Raw genomic sequence first — 14,253 nt, forward strand, 5'->3', positions numbered from 1 at the left:
CATTAGGCATAGCCACTGCTCTTGTGCTGTGTCACCAGGGATTAATTTATGTAAGTGCGAAGGTAAGCTTGTTAAACAATTGTGTACATTGATAACCTAGTTATCAAATTGTCAGTTAAGCAGCTAATCTGGCTTGTTAATGTGCAACAAACAAAATTTCTTGGAACAAGGGAAAATTTCACTGAGGATTACCATATTAATACTGTACAATGCAAGAAGTATGTAAAGCAATGTACAGAAGCAGACTTTTTTTTTCCCCCCTCAAGTACTAAATACAAACAGAAAAGAATACAGAATACTGACTGCTTCTGTCTTCCTGGAGAACATGAGAGTGATTAACAGCTACAAAGTCAGTAGCTGATGCTGGGTTGTTAACACCTAGAGACATTCGAATAAAATTACATATTTTTATCTTGAGAAATCTACTTTTGCTGTAAAGGACTGTTTTTACTTTGCTCATAGTTTTAATTATATTTAAACCAGCAGGTTTAGTTATTTTTGACAAGATATAAATCACTTACAATGTCTCCTTCCTGCCCTTAAAAATAACCACAGAAACTGATATTCTTCTGATTGCACCTGTGCCAGTAGTTCTTGCTGTGGCATGTAGTAGAAGTATCCTCCCACAGCACAGCCGCAGTAAAATACTGTGAATATATAAGGCTGACACTTCTGCTTCGAACCAACACAGAAACTGCTAGGTCGTACTTTCCTGCCAGGCATCACATGATGAGGCTAAAACATTTCTAAAAGCTCAAAAATACAAAACTAGCTCTAAATATAGGCAGCATTTTTATATGGTTATGAAGCTGTAAATGGAGTTGGGCAAAAGGAAGGTGGGGTTGGTGGGGAAAGGATGCAGTTTTAGGGGTTGCGACAGTGACTGTGTCTATAATGTGTTTCTGTCAGAGTCTAATTGCTAGTGCATACTAGTTATCTGCATAGGTGTTTTCACATTGAGTTTTAAAATAATTTAGGAAGTTTATGCACAACTTAGCAATTTGTTATCTGGGGATCTAGAAGAGCAGCATGATGCAAATAAGCAGGAATAACTGCTACTGTGCAGTCAGCAGCCTCAGTGGCAGTACACTATCATTCTGTCCCTCAGCAGCAGAGACCAAATCTGTACTGTGCCCTGCTATTATCAGCAAATGACCCAAGCACCTTAGAGGGCGTCATTGCTTCATTTCTTTGGAGATTGCTTCTCTTCCTCCAAACACAGAAATACAGTTGATCACTGCTGAAAATAATAGAGAATTTAAAATTCATCAAAATAAAATACTCTGTGTGTGTGTGTGTGTTTGTGTGTGTGTGTGTGTGTCTGTGCACGTGCGTGCTAAATAACTGGGATTCTCCTGAGCAGATTCAGCCTAGTGAATCATGAATCAGTTTGCAGTTACCTTTACCACTCTTCTGTAAGTAGTCCTTTTCTTTCTGGTCTGCACACAGATCATCTTGTTTTTTTCATTCACTGCATTAAGTGAAAAAATTCAATAACATAAAGAGAAAGAGGCCATAAAATAAAGAAGCAAATTTCTTTTGCTTTGACCTACTGTATCCCATGGTATATGGGTCTGGTGAATATGAAGCTGGAGAGGAAATCACCTTCCAATCTGCCTCAAATTCCTGGTCTGGATTGAGACCAAATCACCACTTCTTTGTTTTTCACTGTGCATGAAAGCACTGTGTGGAAAGTAGCATGCTCCAAAGTCCTGGTCCAAGGACTGTAAATACTGAGGGAGTGTATGGTGCAGATTTTTCAGTTTGGCCATTTACTGAAATATAGTCTCAATGAAATTCAGAATGAGAACTCATATCAACCCGCAGACAGGACAAATTTTGATTTAGAAGCTCGAGCTCTGAAGCTCCTAAGTTCTACCATTTAGATACTAGAAGCCTGCCTAACTTCCTTCCTTCCTTCCTTCCTTCCTTCCTTCCTTCCTTCCTTCCTTCCTTCCTTCCTTCCTTCCTTCCTTTTCTCTGTGACTGCTGTTATGTTTGACTTGGAGTGGTCAAGTGTCATTCTTTGTTTCATGAATTAAGTATAACACAAAAATACAAAACAATTTTGTGTCTGAATTGGTAACATGTTTAATTAAGGGGCAGACCAACTCATTTTTATGTTTAATAGCTGTTGCATATGTAGGCAGTCCCTCAGCAATTTTCACTGCATAAAGAAAGAAATGTAATGACTTTTGAAGGACATGTTGTTTTCAGTGCTTTGCCAACATAAACAGGAATAAGAAAGAGATGCTGATTCTATTTTTCATAAAATATCCAACAATTTGGAAATGTTTCCATAGAATGGAGAATCAGTGATGCTGAATTCAAAACTGGAAAAAAATGAAGTTTTTATTCCCTTGAGGGGACTGTTTTGAAGATCCTTTACAGCTATATTTGGGTTTTTTCTGTACGTAATATTTAAAGCTGCAATTATGTTTATGGAGCTGCATGTACCAGAAATGTATTTGCTATTTAAATGTCAGTTCTGTTTTCCTTTACTATATCAGAAATTTTTAAATCTGGAGGGTTTGTGTCTGTGATGGGCTAGTTGTTTTATGCAGAGATCTCCATTGTCACTTGAAGGTTTTTAGGGCCCATCAGTTGAAAATTACTCATTCATACTGAAAATTGACTTCACATTATCTTGGTTTAGGTTATGTTTGCATAAGTACGCAGTATCAAGAGGTACTGAAGCATTTTCTTCTGCTAATTTGGGAAAAGAAATACCGAAGTTGTACACTTTTATTGTTACATGTAGTGCAATTATACATGAATAGTGACATAAAACTCCAACCTCTCCCTTACTGTTCATTTTCTAGCTTCCTTCTGTTTCGCTACTAGTCTCAGCATGGTATTTTTGTTTTAAATACAAAAAAAAGTGCATTTGTAACAACATGGAAGTCTGGTCATAACCCTAATAGTGGGTGTGAACTAACTGTCATGGCCTTGAGTAGAAAATAGCATAGAAAATGCAACACTTCAAGATACATACGTCAACTTTGTTGGCCCAAAGAGTTGTGGTGAATAGAGTTAAATCTAGTTGGTGGCCAGTCACAAGTGGTGTTCCCCAGAGCTCAGTATTGGGGCCAGTTCTGTTTAAGATCTATATCAATGATCTGGACCAGGGGGTCGAGTGCACCCTCAGTAAGTTCGCAGACACCAAATTGTACAAGAGTCCTGATCTGCTTGAGGGTAGGAAGGCTCTACAGAGGGATCTGGACATGCTGGATCTATGGGCCCAGGCCAACTGTATGAGGTTCAACAAGGCTCAGTGCTGGGTCCTGCACTTGGGTCACAACAACCCCATGCAACACTACAGGCTTGGGGATGAGCAGCTGGAAAGCTGCCTGGCGGAAAAGGACCTGGGGTGTTGGTCAATAGCTGACTGAATATGAGCCAGCAGTGTGCCCAGGTGGCCAAGAAGGCCAACAGCATCCTGGCTTGTATCAGCAATAGTGTGGCCAGCAGGACTAGGGCCTGTATTGGTGAGGCTGCACCTCAAGTACTGTGTTCAGTTTTGGGCCCCTCACTATGAGAAAGACATTGAGGTGCTGGAGCGTGTCCAAAGAAGAGCAATGAAGCTGGTGAAAGGTCTAAAGCACAAATCTTATAAGGAGCAGCTGAGGGAACTGGGTTTGTTTAGTCTGGAGAAAAGGAGGCTGAGGGGAGACCTTATTGCTCTCTACAACTGCCTGAAAGGAGGCTGTAGCCAGGTGGGTGTCGGTCTCTTCTCCCAAATAACAAGCGATAGGACAAGAGGAAATGACCTCAAGTTGTGCCAGGGAATGTTTAGATTGGATGTTAGGAAAACTTTCTTCACCGAAACGGTTTTCAGTCATTGGAACGGTCTGCCCGGGGAAGTGGTTGAGTCACCAGCCCTGGACATATTTAAAAGATGCATAGATATGGTACTTAGGGACATGGTTTAGTGGTGGACTTGCCAGTGCTAGATTAATGGTTAGACTTGATCTTAAAGGTCTTTTCCAACTTAAATGATTCTATGATTCTATGATTTATTTGGCAAGTATAATTTTGTTTTATTGGTTTATGAATATAATGAGTAAATGTTCTGTGGTATATTTTGGACAAGTAATGAAGTGTTAATGACATAAAAGTACAGTACAATATTTTACAATGAAATCTTTATTAGGATGATACTTAATTTTGGATGTGAATTTAAAAAAATACAGCTTTCTGAAATATAAAATAAACCCTTTTATTGACAACTATGCAAGGCTTGTCTTTTATTTTATTTGGCCATGTTATTTTTCTTAGAAGGTATATATCTGGGCAGCATGATTACTCCTTTCTCATGTCTTAGCTACTGCAAAGATAATCAAATGGAATTTAATTGGAGAGAGAAGCAGGCTGTTCCATGTGTAGAAGCAAATGAGCACACTCAGCTGGAAGGAAGCTTCTGAAGTGTATCATGCAGCAGTGGCCTTCCAAACCACATCTGGCAAAAGACAGAGAATCCTAATTTCTACCTCTCAGGAGAGCTCTTCAGTATGAGACAATAATGGCAGAATTAATTTTGCATTATTTAAATGTATAGACATTAGCTCTTAAAGCCTGAACAGGTCACCCTAGCCTATCGTACAGTCAATGGGAAAAAAAAAATAAAATAAAACAAAGCCCATCTCATCTGAAGAAAGGCATTAAAATAGGTCCATTACTTTTCCTGCCAAATCATAGAATCGTAGAATGGTTTGTGTTGGAAGGGACATTAAAGATCATCTAGTTCCACCCCCCCTGCCATGGGCAGGGACACCCTCCTCTAGACCAGGTTGCCCAAAGCCTCATTCAATCTGGCCTTGAACACTTCCAGAGAGGAGGCATCCACAGCTTCTCTGGGCAACCTGTTCCAGTGCCTCAGCACCCTCATGGTGAAGAATATCTTCCTTATATCTAATCTAAATCTACCCTCCTTCTGCTTAAACCCATTGCCCCTTGTCCTGTCACTACATGCCTTGTGAAAAGTCCCTCTCCAGATTTCTTATAAGCCCCCTTTAAGTATTGAGAGGCTGCTATAAGGTCTGCCCTGAGCCTTCTCTTCTCCAGGCTGAACAATCCCAACTCTCTCAGCCTGTGCTCATAGGAGAGGTGCTCCACCCCTCTGATCAACTTCGTGGCCCTCCTCTGCACTTGCTCCAACAGCTCGATGTACTTCTTGTACTGGGGCCCCTAAAGCTGGACGCAGTACTCCAGGTGGGGTCTCACAAGAGCGGAGTAGAGAGGCAGGATCACCTCCCTTGACCTGCTGGTCACACCTCTTTTGATGCAGCCCAGGACACGGTTGGCTTTCTGGGCTGCAAGCGCAGATTGCCAGCTCATGTGGAGCTTCTCATCCACCAACACCCCCAAGTTCTTCTCCTCAGGGATGTTCTCAATCCATTCTCTGCCCAGCCTGTCGTTGTGCTTGCAAATCTGCCTCTGTCAGTGCATTTACAAAGAAAGAAGCTTAAAGTGAGTAGGAATGACTATGGCAGCTGAAGTTAGCAGAGATATATTCCATCTTCTGCTATAGAACTCAAAATAGAGAAGTCCTCAATTGTAATCTGTGCTCTCAAACATTATTCCTAATGTTGCTTTTAAAAGCCTGATCCCATGCCAAGGAACCTGGTTGAAAATTTTTGAGTGCTGTCTTCCCTTTGAGAACTTTAAGATGTGAACTACTATATAATTAACACTGGTGAGGCCACACCTGGAGTACTGTGTCCAGATCTGGCCTCCCCAGTATGAGAGAGATATTGACATACTGCAGAGAGTCCAAGAAAGGGCAGCAAAGATTATGAATGGGCTGTAGCATCTCTCCTATGAAGAAAGGCTGAGACACCTGTGACTGTTCAGCCTAGAAAAGGGGATCACTTCGGGGGGGATCTCATCAATGTAAATAAATACCTGAATGGAAGATGCAAAGAGGGTGGGGCCAGGCTCTTCTCAGTGGTGCCCAGTGACAGACTAGAGGCAATGGGCACAAATTGAAACACAGGAGGTTCTGCCTGAACATCAGGAAACACTTTTTAGTCATGACAGTGACACGACACAGTCCTGGGCAATTGGCTCTAGGTGGCCCTGCATGAGCAGAGGGATTAGACTACGTGACCTCCAGAGGTCCCTTCCAACCTCAAACATTCTGTGATTCTGTGATATGAAAGGCAGGTCTCGACAACAAAACTTTTCATACTTTGTATGACAAAAATTATGACTCCATTTTATGAGTGTAATCCCTCTATATGTTACAAGTGTGCAGAATACTCATGCATCACTTTGGGGAGATTGTCCAAGACTATCCTGGAAATGCTCATAAATAGTGGTGTGTCTAGAAATCTAGAAATTATTTTGGTCCATATGGTCATGTTTGCCAAGCAAGATTTGGGGGGTGGGGGAGGTGGGGAGGAGAAGTAGAGGATTGGTCAGATCACAAGTTAGGCTGTACCCCTAACACCTTTTTTCCTCTTGTTCTCAGTGTCACAAATGTTTGTGGACTTGGATATAAAATCAAGCAATCAATAGCTTGTGGAATAACAGCAGAAACAAGTCTAGAGCTTGATAAGGATTGCTTAGTAATTTGCTAAATAAATTTGCACAAAGCTGTAGCTAAGTAGTGAAAAAGCCCTACAAAGTGCTAAGTTTCTCATCTCAGGGAAAACTGATTAGAGTTTTTTGTTTGTGTGTTTAGGGGGTTTTTATTTTTAAAGGGCACCTGACATTGTTCGGGACACCTAACTCTAAATTCCTACCGCCCAGGTTTAGAAATGTAATTGACTTGTCTAAGTTTATAGTGCACTTGTCCTAGGTTCCTGTTCTGTTGCTTGTATTCCCAGTTACATCTTCCATTTCAACACTTTGTTCTGAGTTAGGTTAACCTTGGTGAAGTTCATAGATGCAATGTCTCTCATTCAGCTAAAGTGTAAAAAACCATCCACCCTGTCTACATCCTTTATAGAACAGACAGCTGAAACACTAAGGTCTTTTGCCTGTAAAAAGATACACAGAGGGCTGGAGTAAGAGTTATCTGTGTTTTCCTATACCTTGCTAAAAAGGGAGGCTTACTGTGATCTGGTGATAAACTTAGACATGCAGGAGTGGCTGGACTAAAGCCCTGTGTGTGAGAAAGAAATAGCAAGTTGTAATAAAAATACAGAGAAGGAAACAATATAGAGATGCACAGACACAAAAATATTGTTTTCAGTGTCATTTCAACATGCAGCTTTTGGAGGTAAGTGTCAGAACTATGTGGAAAAGGGTTAGAAATTGTGAGAAAGAAAAATGGAAAGAACAGTGGCATTTTCTTTTCTCATAGATTCTTGCCTTTTTTGCCCCATGTTCAGGGAAAGAAGATGTATATCACTACCATTAATTCATACGGGCTAATCACTTAAATTTAAAAACTACTTAGAGGTAAGCTGGAGATGAGGCTTTTGTTTTTCCTTTTTCATAACATGCCTAACATTCAAGACTACGGAAATCAAAAAGCACTTCAGTTTCTGATAATAAGTTAATGCCCCCTTTTGTCATGAAGACATTGAAAAAAAGAATATGAAGGCCAAGTTGTTTTAATGTAAGATGTATAGTTTCATAGCAGATGTGTCAAGTATATTGAATTGTCTTATTGTGGTTGCATCATTTTATTAGCATAAAAAGATAAAAACAACACTGAAGATTAATGAATGTTCTCTTTCCTTGTTTTTTTATACATTAAACTAGAAAGAAACACATTTTCTGTGCAAAAAGAAGAAAATATATAAAAAGACCATTAAATGCTTGGCACACTGAAATATCTTCATTTAGATTCTGACCCAAAGTCAATTCAAAACATTGGAAGTCTTTCATTGATTTTGGTGGGATTTGGATCAAAAATTACTTCTGAATAAAACAGAAATAAAGACCCTGAAGTAAAACCTATTGCAATTTTTAAACTTTTATTTTAAGCTCTTACATGGCTGAACAAATAGTCTTTAAAATGTATTCAACCTTATATTAAACATCCTTAGAGATGAAAGAAGGCTTAGGACTAACTCTGCGTATGCAACAAACTGAACATGAAATGTATTTCTAAAATCTGTGAAATTAAATCATAGAATTATCTTTATTTTGGTGTGAGATATGGAAGTAGGATGAGGTGTATTATTAATAAAGACAATGCAAAGTTCCTAAGAACACATTGTAGGCAATGTCATGTAAATAACGAACACATAAAAGACATTATTTACTATGATTTGGAAAAGAACATAAACACAGGAAAGAAAGATTTAAATAATTTCTACAAAAAAACATATCAGCATTCCCATCTTTTCAGAATTCACATTGACTTATTAACATTTTGGTTCCTTTTCTCTTATTTTGAAAGCTCCCTTTTGAAAACCTTTCTAAACAAATACGCTACAAACATCCAGTTACCATTAAAATAATCTTATTAAAAACCTTTGCATAAATATTATGTGATTGTTGTAAGTTAACTCTGCTTCTAGAGACACAGACACACATTCTGACCTGCCACAGTCTTGCTTTTCTGAGCTGTTTTGCCTGTCCCCATACCCTTCCAGAAGTGCCACTAACAAAATCACTGCTGCTCAGTGTGCTGAAGAAAAGCTGACTCTCATCATGTGTTCTTGCTCATGCTCACGCTGGTAAAATGTGCATTAGACTGCAATTACTCCTATCTATTACATTATCTATAGCATTTCTCATACTGGCAAGATAAAAATCCTTTTATTTTCATATTTTCCTTACTTAAGCTTACTATCTGGAACCACTCTTCTTTTTATGAGAGGGAATTGAAAGCAACTCAGAAATTAATGTGAACATGCATTAGAGCAGGAGGAATGTCAGGTTTTGTGGTACGTGTACCAGGTGATATACATCAATTATGGTAAACATTTCCTTCGGGAAAAAGGAAGAGCCATATCAGTAGTGAAGTTGTCCATGTAGAAAATCTGTTTGGTGTTGCTGGGTTAACGCTATATATGTGCATACATGTGGCAATGATCTTGCTCATTTCTGTTGAAAAGTTGTAGAAGAGAAGCATCCAAGTTTTGTGGAGATGTACTGTAGCCATAAGTAGGCTTTTGAAGGTAACTCCTGTTTTTTCTAATTTTCTGTATTTTTATTTTTATTTCTTTTAATAGTTCTGACACATGGGATGGACTTGAACTTTCACTTTGACCCCTCTTTGCTCTACTATCTAATCCCTCATGTAATCACCTTAGACTCCTTAGACTAAGCGTATGTTGGGAAATAATAAGCATTTTCAGGGTGAAATTTCATCTGATGTATTTTTTAGTACAATATCAAAATGCATCTGCAGTTCATCTCGTTCTACGGTGGAACTCAAAAACACATGTGATCTGCACATTCATATGTTCCTCTATCCTTAAAAAGATACTTGATGGGGATACCGTCCCCTGATTCTAAGACTTGAGAAGGATATGCACACAATAATTCCAGAGACCAAGTAGGCATGCATGTCCCTCACTACTTCTGGAAGCCTCCATTTTCTTTCCTATGTCCTTCATGTTTAGCAAAATAGCATTCACATTCACTTATCCGTAAATAAGAAACCAGTCTTTCTTTTTATGTCTTCTACTTTTGATCCCACTGAAGCCTCAGAAAAATAATGTCAGTAATAGAGTTTTCTTGTTACCAGTTCAGATTGGCTTCTTCAGCAGCACTTAAGTATCTGAATGCACGTCCATTAGTCACCTTGAATTTGTGTTAGAGTTGTGTTCTCCATTAACCCACAAAGCATTCTCTCCTTCCCTCTGAACAAATGTTATTAGACAGAGTTGCAGGAAACACGCCTCAAGTACACCATCCATAGTAACAGAGCCTGCACTGCTAACACTTCTTATGTTCACAGTGGCAATATGTCATGGGGAAAATACAAATCACAAATCTTTTGTAAAAGTCAATTGCACACTTGCCTGAGAAGAAAGAAAGAAGAAATTCTATCTATGTGAAAGTATAAGGGCCACTATGCCAAAAGTCTTTCAGGTACCTTCAGTAGGTAAATTATTTGATGAAGGGGGGGAAATTTTCATAAAGCTGTAGCCACCAGTGGGTGACTAGTAATCCTTGTCATTTAAGAAAAAGAAGTTCATGAAGAGTTTGCACAAGACATTCTATTGGTATTACTAGCATTATGTGATTAATGAACCAAAAAGCTTACATGATTCCTCCATTGACACTGCAGTGAACACAGCTTAGAGTATTCTGAAAGAACTTGGTAATGGTTTTAGTCCAGCTAACATATTGCAGATACATATGTAACAACCTAAGTCACCCATCCATATCTAGCTGTTGGCAGCAGCGGGGGCTGCAGGGGCCTCTGTGAGGAGAGGCCGGGGCTGCCCCGTGCCAGACACAGCCGGTTCCAGCCGGCTCCAACCCACCCACCGCAGGGCACAGCTCAGCCCCCAGCCAAGGTGGGGGTGTCTTGGGGAAAATGTGTTTAAGAAAGGACAGAAAAGGCTCGAGGGAGGAGGACGCAGAAGAGTCAGGAGTGAAGTTGAACCTGGGAAGAAAGGGTGGTGAGGGGGAAGGTAGTTTTGGTTCTGTTTGTGTTTCTATCTTGCGTTATTAATTGGCAATAAATTAAATTCATCTTCCTCAAGTTAGGTTTGTTTTGCCCGTGACAATAATTGGTAAGCTTATCTGAACTCACCAGCTTTTTCATCTTATGTTCTTCCCCTGTCCTGTTGAGGAGGGGGAGTGAGAGAGCAGCTAGGTGGGTGTCTGGCAGCCAGCCAGGGTCAACCCACCACACATTCTCTACTAGAGTGGAAGGAAAAAGCACAAAACAATTTTTTTGTTTGTAGGAAAGCAGATTGAGACATAAAATCTAGCAAATAAAATAAATGCAGGAATGAATCACTACCAATATCATTTATTTATATATATATTTTTAGAGAATAAACCAGAATAGGTGTAATTTCCTTTGCAAGTGATAATGGACTAACACACATGCTATTTATTTTGCATGTTTGTAAGTATTTTCTCCTCTTCCCATTTATAAAATACTGCAGTAGTTCTTTCTGTTTCCTTCATTTTTTTTCCTATTGCAATATCACTTTTCTGTTTTCTCACATCATTCCTCCTACCTAATAAGGATTATTATCATATATGAATATAAATTATATATGTATGACTAAAGCCCAAAAGATTAGGAGCAGAGGAAGACAGCAATTCTGTATTTGTTTCTCAGTGCTGGATAGGTGGCAGATACAAAAACACTGCTATTCATGTCAATACATTAGCAATGAAAGGCTTGCAAAGAAGACATCAGAGTAGTGATACGCCAAGAAGGCACTTCAGTCTCAAAAAAGACACCAAAAGAACCATACAAGGATTAAAGACATTTCTAATATAAACAAGTTTATTATTGAAGTATCAATTATTGCATACATCAAAACACCTAAATAAGGGTTACAGTACAAATAGTAACATCAAAGCAAAAGATAACTCTCATTTTGGTTGAATACTAGTATGAAAACACATTTTAATGGAGTCTGTTTATCAGTTCCTGGGTTTTATTCTATGAAGCTGCTTTATCCCCCACGGCAATAGCTGCTGAGTGTCATGAACATTTTGTGTGATGTCTTATTCAAGATGGAGAAAAAAGGTATGTGCAGAACTACGTCTCTGTAAAATGACAAATTGCTTGCTATTGTAATATAAGATTTGTAATATAATGTATATGTATTTAAAAAGCGTATATATGTGCATGCGTGTGTATATTTGCACATATGTATTCAATACATGTGTGTCAATGCACAAATTTTGACACAAAATTCTTGATGGTTTGAAGACAAATGTGAATACGGAGTGCTCATTTCAGAAAAAGTACAATCTGCAAACCAGATTGGAAATCCGTTTATCAGTGTGAGTACCACACACATAACCTATCCCTTTAATGTTTACAGAGATGCCTGTGTGTGTAACCATACTCCAAATGAGTCAAGACTTGGTTGCATGGCATTAACCAAGCACTTGTCGTGTGATCTGTGTTACAATTTATAGGAGACGGAATGTAGTTTTGATTTTCTTTTCTTAGTCTTTGACAAGAAAAAAATAACATTAAATTTAAAAGATAAATGATATTGCCAGTATACGTTATGCTGAAAAACTTTTTCATCTAAGTCAACTTGTTAAGTACTTTTTATGTATGATATCAGCACATAGACTCCCACAGGCAATTTTCTGTACCTATACTGCCTGTCTTCCTTTTCATATTCAGATTAGATTCTATATAATGTGATTATATTACATTATGTACAAAAAATACCTTTAACTGAAGTAAAATAAAATTGATATTGATAAACGAACAGAAATCTGGTAATCAATCAAAAGATAGAAAGGAATGAAGAATAACATTTGTTAACATACATAGGTTGTTAATTTCTTGGATTTTCTTTCTCCCTCTTCCCATTATGGTTATGCATAAATAGTCCCTAGACTTTACCAAACTTTACAAGTCAAGTTCACTGATTTTCTTTTCTGAGACAGACTTATCTCTTTCACTGATCATGCTGTTTAGTTCCGTGCCTGTTCCCATGTGAATTCATGTCCTTAAATGCCAAAATCGTACCATATGCAATGACATCTGTGCTAGAGACATCCGTATTTTAGAGGCTAAAGTGAGTTGATGCAAATTTCCATTTAGGCCTATTCTGGTACTATCCTTAGTTGATAAAATTTGTGGAAGGTAGACGTTTGTTGACTGATAGTTCTGTGTATCTATTCTTTTAATATGCCATTATAGAGATTCTCTCATTCACTTTACTTGCGAGTATTAAGATTTTTGAGTTTTTCTTTCTCCTCAGTTATGAGAGCATTTCCATATCTTTACTATTCTTTCCAGTATCTGTCGAGTCTTATCTCCCATCACAAATATTGTCATGATAGTGCCCATAAGCATCAGTTTTGTTTGTATTGTTGAATTCATAGTCTTTAGAAAATATGAGATAAAAGATAAATCTGTCAGAAAAGAGCCAAACAATTATTAAATCTGCCTAATAAAGTGATATCAAAGGGAAACAAATAGGGAGAATGCCCATTCTGTGGGAATTGCACTAAGTTAGTGTCAGTCTTTTTTGCTCTACTGGTTCCAATATGTCTATATGATTTTGAGCAACTCACAAGACAGCTGAGTGTTGATATTTATAAAACCAAGACAATGTTTTTCATAAATGTATGTGGCAGTAATATCATGCTTTAACTAAATATTTAATCTATTTCAAATGCTTTGAGAGTCTAGATGAAAATTTCTATGTTTATGGAAGTTTTGGATCCTCATTTATTTACTCCAGATTTGTGGTATTTTCTCTAATTTTGAGCTCAGAATTGTCCTATTACAGAATATATAGAAACATTGTCTTTTTATGCTGTACAAGAATTTGGAAGTATTTTAAGGGATGATTCAAAAGTCCTACATAAGTATCCAGCATTTAGAAAAAAAAATATTTAAATATGATTTGGGAATAGTGCATATGTTATTGTTCCTCTTTTGATGAGAAAATTCCCTTCACAAAGCGGGAGAAAACTCACTTTTAAGGATTTCCTATATTTCCTCACAAGCTGCAATTTTAATAATGAATAGTATTTATTTCTCTTTTTACTATTTTGGAGAAACCGTGATACCCGGTAACTGAAAACCTTGGTTTTCCATAAAAAGGAAATTATATTAAGATATGATAAACATATGCAGCTGTAATTGAACATCTTGAAAATAGTTTGCAAAAAGAACACACCTTGCTCCTGATGCTACCCTTATAGCATTGCCTTTATTGTTTTCAAGATAAAATCTGTTTCTTGCATTTACATTATAGTACGCTGATTGCATTTAGTTTGTACAACTGTAAGAAGGCTGTAGTAACATTTATTAAAATAGCTAACAAATCTAAAGAAAAGATATCGTCTACTTCAGTATGATGGTACTTCAGTACTGCTATTTTGAAAACAAAAGACACTATTAATGTCTATAATAATGTTATATTACTTTAAATTACTTTCAGTGCAAAACTGATTTGCATTAAATGCACTTCTAAATAACAAGATCAGTATAACAAAAGCAAACAGAGCAAGAAAGGTCTAAAACATTGTGGTGTTATTTAATGCCAAAAAAAAGCTGAGAACAATGAATATTTATAAGTTTTCCAGTGCATTTTTTCCACTGATAAATTATTAAATGCTTTCTATATAACATATTTCCTTGTGAAAAACAACAATAAAAACAAAGCAAAACCCCGA

This window comes from Grus americana, chromosome 1, assembly GCF_028858705.1.
Source record: "Grus americana isolate bGruAme1 chromosome 1, bGruAme1.mat, whole genome shotgun sequence".
Lineage (NCBI taxonomy): Eukaryota > Metazoa > Chordata > Aves > Gruiformes > Gruidae > Grus > Grus americana.